The 21,333-nt window shown below is 39.9% G+C and overlaps 1 protein-coding gene across 1 annotated transcript in view; it reads left to right on the top strand.

Moving 5' to 3' along the window:
- The first annotated feature begins 297 nt into the window (after positions 1 to 297).
- The window catches only part of LOC144599227 (fibroblast growth factor 10-like), a 126,394-nt gene continuing 105,358 nt past the window's right edge, over positions 298 to 21,333 (top strand). The window contains exon 1 of the mRNA XM_078409987.1: positions 298 to 427. The gene's annotated coding sequence lies outside the window, so the exon portion shown is untranslated. The remainder of the gene's footprint in view (positions 428 to 21,333) is intronic.

Below are 21,333 nucleotides of genomic sequence, written 5' to 3'. Positions count from 1 at the left end.
GCAGTAACAGCAGCAGAATGTCTCTTCACGGTACAGGGCTGACAAGTTGATATATCTTATGCTTCAGTTAAGAGGGCAGGTTGGAAAGTCTTGGAGGAGGAGCATCAATTTCACCCACAACCCACCCCCACCTCCACCTCCCACCACAAATGAAATACTGTAATACTAGAGACAAATTGAAGACTTCAGTTGAACATTGGTTGCTGTACTAACACCAATCTTTTTAACACAGTTTGTGCACTAAGGCACTTTTCAGCTACGGTGAGATTATTTAACTGCAGCAAGCTGGTGAGGTGCAGTTCACTGAGGTTGTTAACTGTGGAGACACTAACCTGCTGCCAAGTAGGATTTGCTGTTCTGTGATACTAATGAGTTCCAGATTGAGAGGCTAGACTGCTGTGATCTCCCTTAACCACTACACTGCAGGGTGAGTATTGTTCTGCTTTTATCTTTAAAAAATGTAGAAAATATTTAAAAATGCCAAGGTGTTAACAGACCTAACCAAGATTCATTAAATTGTGTGGCATTTATAAATTGAATCTTTATCATTGTTGCTTTTGCATCAAAAATAATTGTAATGCTCAAATCTAATTGAATTAAGTTATAGTGAATAAAACCAAAAAATAAGATAACATCAAATGATGATGACAATAAAATTGACAGTCGACCCAAATAATTAATCGTGACAGATTTGTGATTTTTCTTTGCCACATATGACAAGTGTTTTTTTTTTAAATGAGTAGATTCAGCTAAATTGAGACAGTCATATTTCTCAATCGGCAAACTGAATGAAGAAAAGTGAAAGAAATTATTTGAAACTATTTGTTGTATTTCTGAATGTGGCATTTCCTAAACTGATTTACATCTCACTTACAAATGATTAAAATAAATTGGGTTTTTTCTAGATACTACTTCACACTAAATTATACAGATTAGCTGCATGAAAGGTTCATTTGCACACCTGACAGTAATGGCATTAAAGGACTTCTTAGTTCATTTTGCCTCACACATTATCCTCAATTGTATTTATTCTTCAGTGCTCTCTATGGACACGCAAACCACATGAGACATGGTAAAGCCCTTTGGAATTCCATTCATTATTGTCACAAGGCATAGCTTTCATCTGATTTAATGTTCCATCAAACATGATTGTTCAATAGGTGAACACTTTCAATGGAAGAAAAAGCTAATGGTTTTATGGTTTTAAAGAGCTCTTCTGTTAGCCAGAAAAAAAATGTTCAAGCAGCAGAAGACTAACGTTAATGTTTATGTGCAGTTATAATCAGAAAGGTTAGGAATTGGTCCATTGAACTGGTTTAATGGAGGGAAACAGTTCTGGAAAGTAGGCAAAATCATAGTTGAAAATTAATTACAACCAAAACCCATTCTGCTAATTGAAGTTACAGTGATTGGTGATACTTTTCATTGTTCAATTTTCCATATAAGTAGAATAGTATCCGCAATCATTTGTCTATGGTCATCATATTCACAGCAAATAAATTTTCCTGAATATAACAAGCTTATATAACAATACATTTTTGTGCTTCAGTGTTATGAGAAAGATTGCTGCATGAATAAAATACAACCAAAATCCCCAATGGTTCAAATTCTTTAGAACTTGCTTTAGATCTATGAAGCATTGTAGAGTTACGTAATATACTTTGGAAGCATTTACTCAAAATAAGGCAGTCTATTAGCTCATATATCTGATTTTCAAAGATTTAGATCAGTGTCTTTGGTCAAATAATCTTTGGTCGAGTGACATCATTAATAACTGAAAGTCCTTTATTCTCAGTGTATGGGCATTGAAGTGAATGTGTTTAAAGCTCTGCCAATTTGAAGCATGAATTAATTCAAGAAAAACTTTTCAAACTACAGCTGGTTAAATTGACGCTTTGTAATTTAGCACCTCTGTTATTAGTATCGTGGAAAAGGAGATGAGTTAGAAGTTTTTTTGTGTGTGCAACTTTAATCATTCATGCTAGGCAGCAATTTATTTAATTCTATAGTTTTTTGGGAGGATTAATTTCTAGATCTTTTCCCTCCCCCTAGAAAGTTAGTTTCTGAGTTCTTAGGCTGTTAAATGGTTATATAGTGCAGGCAAAATAAAAAGGTAGTCATGCACTAAATACCTTCCCATCAACTTATATTAAACTACCTTTGATGTAATACAAGTGAAATTGATTTCATTGATGAATGTTTTGTGCTTGGATCACTCTTTCCAGTAAGTATTAAAACTTGATTCGGGCATTGATATGAAATAACAGTATTTATTAAGGTATGGGATTATAAATTATTTGAAAGCTTTATTTGGTCACATTTATGTTTCATAGGGTACAGGGAGGAGCAAACAACTTTAGAATTTTAGAACTTTACTTTTGTATTACCATATAATAAGGTAATATTATCTGATAAAATAAACCGTTTTGTCTTGAGATTTTCCCTTGTGTTTTTAATCCTCACATAATGGATATTCAATAAGGAACTAAGTGATCTGTTAAAAGCAGATTTGGCAATTTGTGGGATTTGCACACATTTAAAAACCTTCAGCAATCGTATCCCGTAGTAATGAAAGTTCATGTGCTTGACACAGAGTACATTCTCTCCAATAATGAGAAATGTCAACATTAATTGTTGGTTCCATTTTTTTTCCAGCTGAATCTATGATATTAAGTTTACATTACAGATGGTTTATTTAATGATCCCACAAATGATAGAAGCTTTACTCAGAAAAAAAGAATGATTGAAAAGTTCGCTCAACTGTTAAGTATATTACCTGAGTACTGGATAGAAAGCACAAGTTTGATCCTTGTTCTATGCATTGTTGACAAACACCACCATCTTTGGGCTTGCTAAAATAAGCCATGGCTCACACTTTTAATCATTGTCCAGTATCTTTTGTTAAAAAATGATTTATAGAGATTTTTAGTTTAAAACAGTGAAAAGCTTAGTTGTTGTCTCATGATATTGCTGTTTTTGGAAGTTAATGGTCACAAGCACATATTTGGACATAAAATACAGAAACAATTTGCTCTGTTGGTAAAAAGACATACTAACATACTAATGGGGAACTAAGACTCAGATTATTCTGTTCCACCAAGATTGGAATTGAAGTGTGAAGAAATGTACAAAGTCAAATACGAATTATTTGTTCCTCAACCAGAGGTACTTCTTCATTATCAGCTAAATATAACTTTATTTCTGTGAATTCCTTTTCTTTTTTTAAACATTATCATATAGGAATTATTTCATTTGATAATTAGGACACCAGCTTTCATTACAGGTATTTCTCTACTGAAGCACAGACTGGATATTTACCAATTTTGTTTTAGGTGAGAGGGGCCAGATTTAATTGGAACTTGATGGATAACTCTTTCTCTCAGAGGGTGATGGGTATATGGAACATGCTGCCAGAGGAGGTAGTCAAAGCAGATACTACAACAGCATTTAATAGACAATTGGACAGTACCTGGGTAGGAAAGGCTTAGAGGGATATGGGCCAAATGCGGGGAAATGGGACTAGCTTAGATGGGGCATCTTAATTGGCACGGATGAGTTGGACCGAAGAGGTTGAATGTATCAAGAAACAAAGGACTGACCCCGTGAAGATCTTTCAAACTGTCATTTTGATCCATGTCCATAAGTATCAATCGTATTCCATCTTTAAATCCTCAATCATCCTTTCATAACAAACTCTTCAGCTTTCTTTTGAATATACTGACATTGTCCATCTCCTCTGCCTTCAGACATAGTTCCGTACATTCAATCGCAAAGTATAAAATGCAAAGTAACTCATCGGATCAGGCAGCAATTATTGAGGGAATGGACAGGCGACGTTTCGGGTCCTGATGCGAATGGCATCTATTAATTCCCTCCACAGATGTTGCCTGACCTGCTGAGTTTCTCCAGCACTTTGCAAGATTCCAGAATCTGCAGTTCCTCATACACTCACACATTCACTATCTGTGTGATATAGTTATTTCTAAATTCTTTATTCACTTTCACTCATCTGAGCTTGAAGAATGCATTTTGTGTAGTGTAAGTTAATTCAGTTGGTTAGGTCTGCTTCTTGCATGGTTAACTGTTAGGAGAATCCAAAAAATATATATATATGGGCTAAGTCAGTATTTGAAGGTGAATTACAGGTTAGTTCTCTTTATGAGGAATCAAGAAAATCAAATAGCTCAAGCGAAAATAAGCTTGCCTATCCCTTTCAGACGCTGACTGGGTAGTATATATCCGCAAGATTTTCCCGATTTTATTGCAGAACTGGTATCTCACTTTGTAATTCTACCCTTCTATTCTACACCTGTGTTGCTAGCTTTGGAGACATCTTTAATTAATCAATCATTGAATTTTTAATCATGTTGACAGTCACATTACATGAACAGAGGTCTGTGTAGTTCACCCTTGAATTTAGAATTAGTTTTCAATGTTATTGCGCTCAGATCAAAACCTACCTTTGGAGTCTGTTATCAGCACCTTTCAAAGTCTGAGTTTGATTACATATATTAGATCTTTAATCATGAAAAAAGTACTTTGAGGCTCATGTGCAGTAATAAAAGCATGCCTGAGAATGTGCAGAACATGTGTTTGTTCTACCATCTGAAAAAAGTGGAGTGTTGCAGAGCAGGGGTGAGGTAGCAAATATGCAACACTCTTACTTTAGGTGTTACTGAGAATATTCTGATGTTGAAATACATCCATTAAAATGCATCTATTAAAGAAAATTGGTGGCAGGATATAGACTGGCGTTCATTCATTTTCTGCCAATAAAGTCATGTAAATCATAACAGATAATAGGGTCTCATTTTCTGTTTCATTCCACCTGCCGGCTGAGCTTTAAAGATTTATTGAGCTTGTATTCGCTGCACTGATCTCGCTGTCCTCCATGTCGTTCTTGGTTCACAAATAGATTCTTGATTAGTACGGGTGTCAGAGGTTATGGGGAGAAGGCAGGAGAATGGAGTTAGGAGGAAGAGATAGATCAGCCATGATTGAAAGGCGGAGTAGACTTGATGGGCCGAATGGCCTAATTCTGCTCCTATTCCTTATGACCTTATCTTTGGTGAAAACAGATGCATTGTACTTGTTTATCATCATCATCATCATCATCATATCATATATATACAGCGCGGAAACAGGCCTTTTCGGCCCACCAAGTCCGTGCCGCCCAGCGATCCCCGCACATTAACACTATCCTACACCCACTAGGGACAATTTTTTACATTTACCCAGTCAATTAACCTACATACCTGTACGTCTTTGTTCGTTTAGTACCTTGTCTTCATCCCCTGACTCCAAGCACTAATTCTCTTCTTTGTCCTTGAGTGCCCCCCTCCTCCCTGGTTACCCTCTTGATTTTAATGTAGGTATAAAAAGCCTTGGGATTTTCTTTAACCCAACTCACCAAAAGCATTCCGTGGCCCCTTTTGGCACTTCTAATTACCCACAAGCTCTTTCTCTCTTACTCTATATTCCTCAAAGGCTCTGTCTGATTCCAGCCTCTTAAAACTTGCATGTCCCTTATTTTTCTTTTTGACCCAATTTACAACTATTTTGGTCATCCAATGTTCCCTTACTTTGCCATCCTTATCTCTCCCTTTTCAAAATAATGTTAAAATGCATGGTGTTGTGAGCACTATCCACAAAATACTCTTCCATTGAAATACCACTCACCTGGACTGGCTTATTTCCAAACATAAGGTACAGTATGTTCTCTTCTTGTGTCGGACTATCCAAATACTCTCTAAAGAAACCCTTTTGAATACACCTCACAAATTCTGCCCCTTCTAAGCCTTTGCCACTGAGCAAGTCCCAATCTATATTGGGGAAATTAAAATCATCCACTAAGATAAGCCTGTTGCTTGGCATATTTCAGTAATCCGTCCACATATCTGTTCCTCGGTCGCCTGCTGGCTATTGTGGGGACTATAGTACAATCCCATTAGAGTGCGTGCACTTTTCTTATTTTTAAGCTCTACTCATAGGGCCCAGTCGATGAGCTGTCCTGTATGTCATCTCTGAGTGCCACCGTGGCAGTCTCCCTGATCAGTCGCGCAACACCTCCACCTCTTTTCCCTCCCTTATTTTGTCCCCAGTGACACAGTTCAGAGGCCCATAGACCTGCCCTGATTTCGACAACAATGTCCAAAGTCCAGACCACTCAACTAAAAACTAATACAAGATACAATTTCAGTAGTATTGATAGACTAACTCACTGTCATTTGTGTCATCCTTCAGATAAAATAAACCAAGTTCACAGTTGCCCGCTAAAGTGGAGAGATTCCCTGGGCATCTTGGCCAATATTTATCCCTCAGTCAGTCAGTATCTCCATTTTCCAGCTTTCAATTTAGTAGATAATTTCACCTGATATTTAAAACCTTTTCTGTCACTTAGTAGTGTTGTTAAGATACCACGAAAGAGTAGTCATTACAATTCTTTCAAGATGAACTCCAGATTCTGAACATAATTGCGTTTTATAAATAATACTGATAAAAAAATATTATTCAACAACATATTGAATGTAATGTTGGCAATCTATTAAACATAACTTAATACTTCAACTTGAATTTAGATAGGGCATTTAACAGAACAAAGGAGAAGGCTATTTGGAGAGTTTTTGAGTCAAGAGTGTTAATTGGAACTTAAGAACAAAAACAGCCACAGCATTACAATAAAATCAGAAATATTCAGCAGGTCAGGCAGAATCTGTGGAGAGAGAAATAGAATCAACATTTTGAGTCAATGGCATTCACTGGAACGGTGTGATGTTGGAGATAAACTAATGCTCAGTCACAATGTAGTGTTATAATTGACATGGTCAAGAATAGTAAGCTTAAATTATCAGGATAATTTCAGGAATCTTGTCAAATTTCCAGTATTGAGACACGAAATTAATAAGACAGTGGAAAAACAAATAACTAAGATGTATAAGAAAATAACTGCAGATGCTGGTACAAATCGATTTATTCACAAAATGCTGGAGTAACTCAGCAGGTCAGGCAGCATCTCGGGAGAGAAGGAATGGGTGACGTTTCGGGTCGAGACCCGTCTGAAGAAGGGTCTCGACCCGAAACGTCACCCATTCCTTCTCTCCCGAGATGCTGCCTGACCTGCTGAGTTACTCCAGCATTTTGTGAAAAAATAACTAAGATGCATGTGTATTGATTCCCAAATAAAGAACAGAGTTGGGCCTCGGTTGATTGCCTTGTTTGGTGAGTTTAATCATTCCCCAGCCACAGTTCTGCAGAAACAATGAGCTCAGTCTGTGAGAAGAGAACTCATGCTCTCATCTATCTTACTCCCCTTATCTTAGACTTCTGCCGTTAGCTGATCATTGATGGAAAATTGTGAAGACATCTTTGACTCAAGCACTGTGTTACAGTAGGTCAGGTTGACATGGGGAACAGAAATTGAAAAAAATAAATAAAAGAAAGACTGCAGATGATGAAATTCTGAAATTTAAAAAATGAAAATTATGCAAATACTCAGTAGGTAAGGCAGCAACTGTGGAACGAGAAACAGCATTTCTGGTTTGGGACCTATCATCAGAAATGATGTACTTTAAACATTTATTTTTACACATATTCATTCCAATTAATGAATTTCTTGTAAGTATGGCAATGAGAAAAAGTGAGAAACAATTGCAAAATTGCCAGTAATAGGAAAATTTATTGAGACGACTTGATGGAGTTAGAATTTTAGTTTTCAATTCTGATATGAAACTGTCCTTTCATTTCAATGGGCATATGAAATAGTCAAGGATGCTGTCTGTTGACTTACAAGTCATAATGCATCCTCAAAGCCCTCAGTTGTGTAACTTGAGGGGTTTTTGGGGGTAAAAATGGGAAAAATTAAACCCAAATCTGATTGGTACCAGTTTGCATATGTTTGCTTTTATAAGATTGAATAGAAGTTTTAACTCTTGTTATTTTATTTCATTTCTAGTTTCTTCCTTTTTTTCTTTCTCTGGTATATTTGCTTGTTTCAAAGTTCTGACAAGATTAACAGATATATGGGAAAATCAATATAACAGTAAAGCATAACTATGAAAACTTCAAATGAATGCATGGAAGTCATTAGGAAATGCTAGCAGACAGAATCATAGGGAAACACTATTTGCATTCTTTGATTCCCATATGCTGCTTGCCAGAGGTTTAACATTCTAACATTCCCAGCATTGTTGAAATAAAACTTAACCAACTTGTGATTCATTTCCAGCTCCATGGGACTGTGGCTGTGAATGTCTCAGTATCTCTTTTATTCACTCCCTGAGTTACTGTAAAAAGTCTAGAAAGCATACTATCATGTTGCATCACAGCTTGGTCTGGAAACAGCTCTGCCACAGACCACAAGAAATTGTGCAGAGTTGTAGATGTATCCCGGTCCATCACATAGACCGGATTCCCCACTGTTGACTCTGTCCACGCTTCACGGTACCTTATAAAAGCAGCCAGCTTAATCAAAGACCTGTTCCACCCCCGGTCATTCCTTCTTCTCCCTGCTCCCAAAGGGCAAAAGATACAGAAGCTTGAAAATGCACACCATCAGGCACAGGAACAGCTTATTCTCCTCTGTAATTGGGCTTCTGAATAGTCCTTCCATACTAGAGTACTGTCCAGTTCACCTCTACCCCATTGCAGACATTGGATTTTGCCTTTGCAACTGTTGTGCTACAATGCTGAGAACTGTATTCTGCATTCTGCATCTTCCCCTTTGCTCTGCATATTGTACTTGAGTTTGATTTGATTGTGTTTATGTATGGTATATCTGAACTGATTAGATATCATGCAAAACAAAGCTCCTCACTATACCTCAGTACACATGGCAATAATAAATCTGAAGTAGTTCGTAGAGCCAATTGTCATCCTTACAATTGAATTCTCATAAACAGCTTTTCATTGGAACTTAATACCCACAAACAGTTCTGAAACTGTGAAACATTAGTTATATGGAACAGTTCATATGAGTTGTTAGCACTAAATTAAATATTATTCCCCGAGGACCAATACAAAATTTGTTACATTCTTTAAATAGTGAATCAAAACAGTCTGATCCTTCTGATCTGGTACTAACTGGTTGCAGGTCTCCATTGATTTGTTGTTGAGTGATGGTCTTCTTGCTCAGCAAGGTTGCTGATAAATCTTTCCATACCACCATATCTATTTAAGTTAAACAAGATTCATGAGTGCATTTTGCAAAATGGTGCCTGTTTCTCTAACATGATGAGGGGGTCCTCATTGAAACTGACCGAATAGTGACTGACTTGGATAGAGTGAATGTGGAGAGGAGGTTTCCACTAGCGGGAGAGTCTAGGACCACAACCCATACCTTCAGAGTAAAAAGATGTACCTTTAGGAAGGAGATGAGGAGGAATTTCTTTAGTCAGAGGGACTAGAGAAATCTGTGGAGGCCAAGTCAGTGGATATCTTTAAGACAGAGATTGACAGATTCTTGATTAGTAAGGGTATCAGGGGTTTTGGGAAAAAGGTAGGAGAATGGGATTGAGAGGGAAAGATAGATTAGCCATGATTGAATGGTGGAGTAGAATGGATGGGCTTAATGGCCTAATTATGCCATGGAATCTAACTTATGAACCTATGAACTTATGAACTTGGTTTTCACCCAGCCCACAGCTAACAATGGCCTGTTTACTTTATCTTCATTACTTTTTTGCATATCTTTCATTCACTTGTTCTATAGCTCTCGTTTCCCTCTCCACCTAACTCTCAGTTTGAAGGTCTCGACCCCAAACGTCAACTATTCCTTCAGCTATTCCTTTTCTCCAGAGATGCTGTCTTACCCGTTGAGTTACTCCAGCTTTTTGTGCCTATCTTCATTTTAAACCAGCATCTGCAGTTCTTTCCTACACATCACATATAGCCTCATTGTTTTCCAACAGAGGGAAGTGAAAATTATGATAGGTTATTACCTATCCCTAGTTTTCCTTTACATCGTTATTTATTTCATTGTTTTAGGTTTAGGTTTATTATGTGTTAACCAGTTCAGATCAGATAATACCATACATAAATACAATTAAGTTAAACTTAAGTACAATTAAGGCTGTCTGGGAAGCTGGAGTTAATGTGAGCCTTTACCAGTTTCTCAAAGCAACTCATGATGGCGGATGTCAGAGCCCCTGGATGGTAGTCATTAAGACATGCTACTTTAACTTTCTTTGGCACCTGGTTGGTCTTCTGGAAGTAGAAGGGGACCTCAGAATGTAGTAGCAAGAGGTTAAAGATATCTGTGAATACCTCTGCCAGCTGATCCGCACAGGTCCTGAGGACTCCATCCCAGCCAGTTGCTTTCCCTGGATTCACCCTCAGGAAGGCTGCCCTTGTGTCTGCCGCAGTAACTGTTAGTACAGGAGCAGTGAGATTGGCCTGGCAGGTGACATCCCACCACAACTTCCTGGTTTCAAAGTGACCAACTTTCAAAGCGACCATAGAATGTAAGTCTGAAGAAGGGTCTCGACCTGAAACGTCACCCATTCCTTCTCTCCAAGATGCTGCCTGACCTGCTGAGTTGCTCCAGCATTTTGTGGTACCTTCGATTTGTACCAGAATCTGCAGTTATTTTCCTACATAGAATGTATAGAAATCTTTGGGGAGTGACCCATTGTTGCCAGCAATACTGCCTGCCTTTGCTTTGTAGCCCATTATAACGTTCAAGCCTTGCCACACTCTATGGGCATCCGTGTCATTACCTCGAGACTCCAGCTTGGTAGGGAGTTTCCTCTTTGCATCCTTAATGCTGTGCAAAGGTCGTAGATACATTCCTCATACTGCTCGTGATTATTTGACTTGAACGCTGCAGACTTGAACTACACCTAGGAGTGTACTTTGAGGTTCATCCATGGTTTCCAGTTGGCGAACACACATGTTGTCTTCTATGGTACCCAGTTCTCGACACACTTGCTGATGAAATCTGTGACAGCAGTGCAATATTCATCTAAGTTAGCCTCAGAGTACCTGAATAGGGACCAATCGATTGATTCAAAGCAGTAGCAAAGGATCTCATTTACTTCCTTGGACCAGCACTGCACGACTTTCTTAACAGATCGTCATACTTCAGTTTCTCCTTGGGAGTAGAAGAACATCCATGTGATCAGACTTACGAAAGTGCGGTGTGGAAATAAAGCGGTTTTCCTTTTTTTATGTTTGTGTTACAGTGCTTGAGGGTGCTTGGGCCTTTGGTTGGGTAGGAGATCTGCAGATAGTATTTTGGTAGCACACTCTTGAGGTTGGACTGATTGTAGTCCATGGTTATTATGAGCATGGCCTGGGGCTTTGGCATACTTCGTTTCAAGGTTATTGGTGATAGTGTGGAGTGCCTCAAGTGCAAGCTTTGGGTGGGATGTAGACAGGATAGCCAGAGTGAATTCCCATGGCAAGTAGCAGGGACGACATCTCGCCGTATGACATTCCATTTCTCGGGAGTAGGAGCTCGCTTGGACCGCCACATCTGAGCACCATACGGAGTTAATTAGAAAGCAGACCCTTCCACCATTTACCTTCCCTGAGGATGCTGTGCAGTCATCTGGTATAACGAGAAGCCCTCAAGTTGAACGGCACAGTCAGGAGAGGCAGGGGTGAGCCATATCCCTGTAAAAGAGAGCACACAGCAGTTCTCTAAGGTAGGCAAGTCTTGCTTTTGGTTCATCCAGTTTGTTCTCAGTAGCTTGTACATTTGCCGACAGTATGCTGGGAAAGGGGGGGGGGGCTTGAAACCATGCCGTTTCAGTCACACCTGCTCATGCAGTGGGCAGTTTCGCCAAGGATCTTTGATACTGTACTTATCACAATCCCTAGTTTATTTTCCGCACAAGTGTGAAAGTGCCAGTTCAAAAGATTTATGGTAAACCAATCATTGAACAATTGCATCAATTCAGTTCTACAAGGTATAAAATATACATCAAAATTCAAGCTGTACCAGTTTAATTAGATAGCTGCCAATCATTATTTGGAACTTTCTTAAATCCGGTGGCATTGTTAGTGTTGTGGGAAGATTTTCTCTGTTACTCAAAACTGGCGAAACCTTGAATGCATTTTAAAATGCTGGATTCATGCTTTTCCTTTTCTGAAATTAGGAAAATAACTCAACTAGTTATAAAGTTAGGTCTGCACTGCAACAGGAGAATTTCTTTCCGCTCTTCTTTATAACTCGCCGTTCCTTATAATTCCTGTCAGTCTCCTTGTATATGGCCATAAATAAGGCAGTATTACTTAAAAGCCAGGATAATTACTGAATATCTGATTGTAAGGTAGTATTTTTGTAAGACTGTTCTAGGCTTTTGTAACATTTTCACCAGCAAGAACAATTTGTAACCTGTGTGCAATTTGCCCCGTCTGACTGGGTAGAATATTGTTTGAAAACATGCGATGCTCCACTATACGAACAAATCTTTTTAGCCCAGGGCCCCCAAAGCTTTATATCATAAAATAAATGATTTACAACACAAAAGTAGAGCAATCGACAAGTAAAATGTTAATCGCTCACAAAGTTCAATGATTTCTATCCTCCATATTAACACAATTATATCAGTGCTGTACTATAAAGATTTTTTACTTTAATACATGATCATGTTCATAAATTTCATTTTCATTTCCCCTCCTACTCCTGCCCCACCGTCCATTATTCCAGCATTTGTAAGGACAGCTAATAATCTTTACTTTTCTTCCAGCACTAAAAGTTTTAAAACATCCATACAGACTGAGAAATAATGGACCCTGCTTTCTGATTAACACATTGAATTTCCTCAACTTCCAAGGCAATGTTGAACCATTGACTTCTACAACATCTGACCAAGCTAATAGTCTCTGGTGAAATCATACCGAGAAACTAAAGTCATTATTGATTGTGTTTAACTCCCACTAAGAGTGTAAAATACAGTCAGACTTCCGTAGTTTTATATGAGACATCAGAAAGAGCTAATGTCTTAGTAAGAGACCTGTAATGGTTTTCATTATTGCTTAAAGTTAATCAGAAACATTCCTTTCTCCGACTGCCAATCAGACACCACAGGCACCTTGTACACCAAGCTGCAAGCATTCAATGACTTGGAGTGGTCGACAGCCGCCAGATTGAACATTGCTTTACAGCCGGATATTTTTTTGGATTGAACACCTCGAGTGCATGTCTATTCCTGCTATGTCTAGAATCAGATTAGTCCTGACAGATTTTAGACTGTTTTTCAGAAAGTCCTTCAGTTTATTAGAAAACTGTCATTCTAGAATAACTCACATATATTTCATTTCACTAACTCACGGATCCTCTGGAAAGGGAGTTCTGAGTAATTTAATTCTCAGTAATAAAATGCTCTTGAATCTGTCTATCCGTGGAAAATAAATCCAGATTTGAAAAAAGGAAATGGCAGCTATACTTCACCAGGAGGGTCACCCATCACCAGATGATTTGTGGAGTGATATGAAATAGTCATGCAGCATGGAAACAAACCCCTCGGTCCAACTAGTTCATACGAACCAAGATTTTCCATCTAAGCTAGTCCCATTTGCCCACATCCCACCAAAATTTCCTATCTATGTGTCCAAGGGTCTTTTAAATGCTGTTATAGCATCTACCTCAACTAACTCCTCTAGCAGCTCAAACCATACACCCACCACCCTCTGAGTGAAAACGTTGCCCTCAGGTTCATGTTAAATTTTGCCCCTCTCAACTTATACACATGTCCTCTTGTTTTTTATTCTCCTACCCTATGTAAAGGAGTCTCTGCATGGTGACTGAGCAAATTCAGCTTTGATACTTTTTATTTTGGAGGTTTAGTATTTAGTTGAAGGTAGATTTCAGGAATACAAATGAAGTAATTGGATATGTCAAACATGTTCTTCTTGTACTCGTCCTGAAAACTAGCTATAGAATTAATTCAGGAAAAGGTGTAAAGAGTATTACTATAAAGAGAGCATAAAGAGAGGTTGGATTCCCATAGCTATCTTGACATCTACTACAAATCTACTGACTCCCATAGCTATCTTGACTACACTTCTTCCCAGCCTGTTTCCTGTAAGATCTCACCATCGTCACAGGAGACAGACTAGTGACCGACATCTAGTACAAACCTACTGACTCCCACAGCTATCTTGACTATACTTCTTCCCACCCTGTCTCCTGTTAAAAACTCTATCCCCTACTCGCAATTCCTCCGTCTACGTCGCATCTGTGCCCAGGATGAGGTGTTCCATACAAGGGCATCAGAGATGTCCTCATTCTTTAGGAAACGGGGGTTCCCCTCTTCCATTATTGATGAGGTTCTCACTAGGATCTCCTCAATATCCCGCAGTTCTGCTCTTGCTCCTCCTCCCCTTATTCGTAACAAGGAAGAGTCCCCCTTGTCCTTACCTTCCACCCCATCAGCCGTCGCATACAACATATTATCCTCCAACATTTCTGCCACCTCCAACGGGATCCCACTACTGGCCACAACTTCCCATCTCCTCCCCTTTCTGCTTTCTGCAGAGACCATTCCCTCCAAAACTCCCTGGTCTACTCGTCCCTTCCCAACCAAACCACCTCCTCCCCAGGTACTTTCCCCAGCAACCACAGGAGATGCAACACCTGTCCCTTTACCTCCCCCCTCGACTCCATCCAAGGGCCCAAACAGTCTTTCCAGGTGAGGCAGAGGTTCACCTGCACCTCCTCCAACCTCATCTACTGTATCCGCTGTTCCAGGTGTCAACTTCTCTACATCGGTGTGACCCAGCGCAGGCTCGGTAATTGTTTAGCTGAACACCTCCGCTCAGTCTGTCTTAACCAACCTGATCTCCCGGTGGCTCAGCACTTCAACTCCCTCTCCTATTCCCAATCCAACCTTTCTGTTCTGGACCTCCACCATTGTCAGAATGAGGCCCAGCACGATTTGGAGGAACAGCACCTCATATTTCGCTTGGGTCGTTTACACCCCAGCAGTATGAACATTGACTTATCTAACTTCAGATAGTCCCTGCTTTCCCTCTCTATCCCCTCCCCCTTCCCAGTTCTCCCACTAGTCTTTCAGTCTCCGACTACATCCTATCTTTGTCCCGCCCCCTCCCTTGACATCAGTCTGAAGAAACCGAAACGGTCTCGACCCGAAACGCCACCCATTCCTTCACTCCATAGATACTGCCTGACCCACTGAGTTACTCCAGCATTTTGTGTCTATGTTGGACAGACTTGGTTTGTTTTCTCCAGATCCAACCTTCAGTTCTGGCCAAAATCTCTGGTTGAGGGAAGTCGAAGGAGCAACAAATGAGGGAATAAACTGTTATGTTAAACTTTATTATCTATGGTTCAAAATTGGTTTGGTGATAGAAAGCATCGAGTCATGGTGGGGAGTTATGTATCTGACTGGATGCCCGTAACCAGTACTTTAATGCAGAGATCGGTACTGGAGGCATTGTTGTCTATATACTTATACAAATGATTTGAATGAGAATGCAGTGGGCTGATTATTAAGTTTACTGACAGCACAAGTGATGGGATGGTAGATAGTCAAGACGATTTATGTTCATAAGTCATAGGAGCAGAATTAGGCCATTTAGCCCATTGAGTCTATTCCGCCATTCAATCATAGCTGATCTATCTTTCCCTCTCAACCCCATTCTCCTACCTTCTCCCCATAATCAATGACACCCTTACTAATCAAGAACCTATCAATCTCCACCTTAGAAATACCCAATGACTGCCTCTACAGTTATCTGCGGCAATGAATTCCACAGATTCACCACCCTCTGACTAAAGAATACAGAACACAGATCATTTGGAAAGTTGGGCATAATGATGACAGAAGGAATTTAATTCCTTGTGAGGTAATACACCTTGGGATGTCATATACCAACAGGATATACACAGTAAATGGTAGGGACCATAAGAATGTAGATGTACTCTTTAGTGGGCACGGTGATGCAGTGGTAGAGTTGCTGCCTTACAGTGCCAGAGACCCAGGCTTTATCCTAACCTTGGGTGCTGTCTGTACGGTTTTGTACATTCTCCCTGTGGTCGCATGGATTTTCTCCAGGTGCTCCAGTTTCCACCCACACTTCAAAGTCGTACAGGTTTGTAGGTTAATTGGCTTTGGTAAAAAAAAAATGTTTTTTGTTGTCCCAGTGTGCTGTCTAGTGCTAGTGTACTGGGTGAGTGTTGGTCAGCGCAGTCTCAGTTGGACAAGGGGTCTGTTTCCATGTTGTATTTCTAAAGTATCTATAGTAAAGCTTGTACAGAAAGGCCTCAGATGCAATTCACAGTTCTCTGAAAATGTCAACGCAGCTGGATTGTAGTGAAGAAGGCATTTGACATGCTTGCCTTCATAGACTGAGGCATTGAGTATAAAAGTTAGGATGCCTTATTGAAGCTGTACTAAACATTAGTTCGGCCACACTTGGAATATTGTGTACCGTTCTGGTCACCACACTAAGTGAAGTGTGTGGTCTCATTAGAAAGAGTGCAGAGGAGAGTGAACATGATGTTAAAAACAAACTGCTGGAGGAACTCAGCGGGTCAAGCAGCATCTGTGGAGGAAAATACATATTCCTTTTCCCTAAGAGACAATCCCTTTGTTTCTAAAGATCCTGCATGATGCTCCTGAGAACCTCCAGCAGTTTGTTTTTTGACCAGATTCCAGCATCTGCTCTAATGTCTCCACTTCATTAGATTGTTTCCTGGAATGGTGGGCTTTACTTAGAGAGCTTAGATAGGCATTGGTTTATTCTCACCGAAATGCAGGAGTCTGAGGGATGACCAGACAGAAGTTCATAAAATAATGAGGGTAGACAGGGAGCCCATAGTTAGATAAAGGCCATAGTTAGGGTAGATAGTATGAATCTTTTTCCTAGGTTGGGGGAATCTAAAACTAGAGAATATAATTGCGAAGTGAGAAATGAAAAGGAGATCTGATGGAACGAGTTACCAGTGGAAGTTGTAGAGGCAGATACAATTACAACATACAATGGCAAATTGGAATGGTACTTGGAGAGGAAAGACGTAGAGGGATACAGACCTAATGCAGGTTAATGGAAATAGCAAAATAGGCATTGAGATAGGCATGAACAAGTTGGCAATGCTATGCAAGTCTATGATGCAATGACACTTTTGGAAAACAGGAGGATACTGGGCTAGCAATAATATCGAGCTTGGAAATCTTTGCTAAAATGCCTCCATGCCAGTGGCACCGATCCACTTCATTGGAAGAATGGAAAATGGAGAAGAGACATTTTGCGCCACAGGCAAACGAGCCACGAGCCAATTAAGTTTCATTGGACCAATTAACCCGATCCTGCAGATCTACCCCTTATAAACCCAGGAGCCCAGAGGAGAAGGGACAAAGGAAGCTGTGGGGGATGATTCTAGCCCTTGTTTATTGTTTGAAATAAATCCCAATGTGTGCGTTCACCTTACAGTGCGTGTGTGTGCATATTCATTACCGATCTGGCATCATGACTGACAACACAAAGGATGTGGGCCAAATCCTATCCGTGAAAGATATGAGCCAAACCAGACCCACCAAAACAGAGATAGATAACAGAGATAAAGTTAGAGATAGATAGATTCTTGATTAGTATGGGTGTCAGGGGTAATGGGGAGAAGGCAGGAGAATGGGGTTAGGAGGGAAAGGTAGATCAGCCATGATTGAATGGAGTAGGCTTGATGGGCCGAATGGATTAATTCTACGCCTATTACTTATGACCTTTTGACTAGTTTACATGGAGCATGTTGGCCACCATGGGCAAGTTGGGCTGCTGTTTCCACACTGTGTAATTCCCTGACTCTATGACATTGGCCTTCATAACAAGGAGAGTTGAGTATAGGAGCAAAGAGGTCCTTCTGCAGTTGTACATGGCCCGAGTGAGACCACACCTGGAGTATTGTGTGCAGTTTTTGTCTCCAAACTTGAGGAAGGACATTCTTGCTATTGAAGGAGCGCAGCGTAGGTTCACGAGGTTAATTCCCGGAATGGCGGGACTGTCGTATATTGAAAGAATGGAGCGACTGGGCTTGTATACTCTGGAATTTAGAAGAATGAGAGGGGATCTTATTGAAACATATAAGATCATTAATGGATTGGACACGCTAGAGGCAGGAAACATGTTCCCGATGTTGGGGGAGTCCCGAACCAGGGGCCCCAGTTTAAGAATAAGGGGTAGGCCATTTAGAACGGAGATAAGGAAGAACTTTTTCACTCAGAGAGTTGTGAAGCTGTGGAATTCTCTGCCTCAGAAGGCATTGGAGGTCAATTCTCTGGATGCTTTCAAGAGAGAGTTAGATAGAGCTATTAATGATAGCAGAGCCAGGGGATATGGGAAGAAGGCAGGAACGGGGTACTGATTGTGCATGATCAGCCATGATCACATTGAATGGCGATGCTGCCTCGAAGGGCCGAATGGCCTACTCCTGCACCTATTGTCTATTGTCTATTGTCTATGACTGTAACTCCAAATGTGGTCTGAAAATGTACAGCTTCAGCAAGATATTGTTTTTCCTATACTCAAATTCATTTGCAATGAGGGACAACATATCCCTCCTAATTACTTGCTGCACCTGAATGCTTGCTTTCAGCGACACATGCACAGGTCATTTGGGTCTAGTTTCAGCTTCCTTGTCCCCAATCTGTCAACATTTAGATAATAGTCTGCCCTTTTTGTTTTTGGAACAAAAATGGATAACCTCACATTTATGCAAATTCAACGGCATCTGCCCTGCATTTGATCACTCTCGCAACTTTGTCAATTAATTTTAGAGCTTAAGCTGTATCTTTCTCACAATGTACAAAACCTTCAACTTTGTGCCATCTGCCAGCTTAGAGATGTTACATTTAGTTTGCTTAACAAAATCATTAATAGACATTGTGAGTAGCTGGGACCCAAGCACTGATTCCTATAGCATCCCCTCTATTCACTAACTGCCACCCAGAAAAGGATGCATTTGTGCCTACACTGTTTCTTGTTTGTCAACCAACTCTGGATCTATGTTAGTACATTATTCCCAATCCCACCTGCTTTACTTTTGAATACAAACCTCTTATCTCGAACCCATAAGTTTTATCATAGCATAATATCATTTAAAAGTGTAATATTGACATAAGGTTTTTATATAAGATTTGAAAAAAGATTGAGGTTTTTACACCGTCAGAACATTTCAATGTCCTTTACAGCTGACGCAGTGATGGAATTGCAATCTTTGATAATTAAGAATGTAAGGTTGATATCATGCAAGATTGATCCTCATAACCTTTGATCTATATTCCAAATATATTATTTCATCACAGCTTTAAATATACTTAATAACTCAGCAACCTTAGCTCTCTAGGCAGGGAATTTGCTACCCTCCAAAGTGAAGAAATTCCATCTATCACCATCACTGACCTTTTATCCTGAGCATTTGCCTCCTTCCAAGGGAACTATCACCCCAGTAATCAATCTAACAAACCTGCTCAGGATCTCATATATATTTCAAGAGATTACATTTCATTCCTCTAAACTCCAGATTGTGTGGATTTAGTGATCCCCTCACTAATTCTTGAGGCACCCCACAAATGTACAGTTTGCAGATCATAAGGTCATAAGTGATAGGAGCAGGCTTAGTCCATTTGGCCCATCAAGTCTACTCTGCCATTCAATCATGGCAGATCTATCTCCCCCTCCTAACCCCTATTCTCCTGCCTTCTTCCCATAACCCCTGACACCCGTACTAATCAAGAATCTATCTATCTCTGCCTTAAAAATATCCATTGATGGCCTCCACAGCCCTCTGTGGCAAACAATTCCACTGATTCAACACCCTGTGACTAAAGATGGCCACTTTAAGCCTATTTATAACTAATAACCATGCTATTATACTTCCCTCAACCTCATGAGCCCTTATTTCACTGCTGTGAAATCCATGGAATGCAGGATGGAAGGCAGACAGTTTGAACACAAAAACGGAAAGTAACTTTATTTTGGTTGCAGGATGACGGTGGAGATCATTTATTGCACTATTCACTTACAATGAACATTTCCAACTGACAGATTTACTAAACGTAAATTGATCTGTGCGAATATATTTATTTTAGAGGTCTGAAATTCCCAGTTTCTTTATTAAATTAGCTAATCTCACCAAAGATTGAGCATCTACAGATGACCTCAGCCAGTAATTACAATCTTGATCATATGATTGATGCAGCAAAGTGGATGTTGAGTGAGAAATGGGTTGAGATGGGCCATTGAGGCAGAGATAGATAGATTCTTGTTCAGTAAGGGTGTCAGGGGTTATGGGGAGAAGACAGGAGAATGGGGTTAGATAGATAGATCTAGGGGAGAGATAGATCAGCCATGATTGAATGTGGAACAGACTTGATGGTCCAAATGGCCTAATTCTGCTCCTATCACTTATGACCTTATGATGTTCCCACAAAGAGGTTTAGTTTAGTTTAGAGATATAGTATAGAAACAGGCCCTTCGGCCCACCCGAGTCCATGCCGACCAGCAATCCCCGCACACTAACACTATCCTACACACACTAGGGACAATTTATAATTATACCAAGCCAATTAGCCTACAAACCTATACATCTTTGGAATGTGGGAGGAAACCAGAGATCCCAGCGAAAACCCACGCAGTTCATGGGGAGAACGTACAAACTCCACATAGTCAGGATCTAACCTGGGTCTCTGGTGCTGTAAGGCAGCAACTCTACCGCTGCGCCACCATGTCATGCAAGTATTCATCATTCAGACTCAAACATGGTTACGGTGACAAAGTATTCCCTTCACTAAAGCGGGAAATGAAGTTGTCTCAAGTGTTCACTGTAATTTCACACAGCAACTGTAATTTACAGTTTCGATTAATATTCAAATAAGTAAACATGAACATCATTTTCCATAAGAAGTGCAATAACGGTATAGTGCCATGCATCACAAATTTTCTCTATTTTCTTTGCTGCTTCCATGAGTCATTCTTCTCCTGATTTGGGGAGGAAATTATGCTTTAAAATTATAATTATCTTCCATCAACCTACTACCACCCCCAAACCCTCACACATACCAGCGCACTTTTACTGAAAATCCTGCACTCATTGCTCTGTTCTCTTTTCACAAGGTAGCTGCAAGCAGGCAGATATAGAGGACAAGCCTTTTATTTGGGCAGTGAAACTAAGTTACCTTTTTGTTTCTCATTCGGGCATCTGCTATGTCAGCTGTTTTGATCACTGAAGCAGATGAAAGCACATAAGGTAGAATTTTAAAACCCAAGAAGTGAGTCATTCTTCACAGGATGAAATCCAAATCCTGTTTTATTATGTTGTCAGGTCAAGTCAAGTCTACTTTATTTATCACATACACATACAAGATGTGCAGTGAA

This window comes from Rhinoraja longicauda, chromosome 1 (assembly GCF_053455715.1).
Source record: "Rhinoraja longicauda isolate Sanriku21f chromosome 1, sRhiLon1.1, whole genome shotgun sequence".
Taxonomy (NCBI): domain Eukaryota; kingdom Metazoa; phylum Chordata; class Chondrichthyes; order Rajiformes; family Arhynchobatidae; genus Rhinoraja; species Rhinoraja longicauda.
Note: the sequence above shows the minus strand (reverse complement) of the source record. Positions and strands in the feature narration are given on the sequence as shown.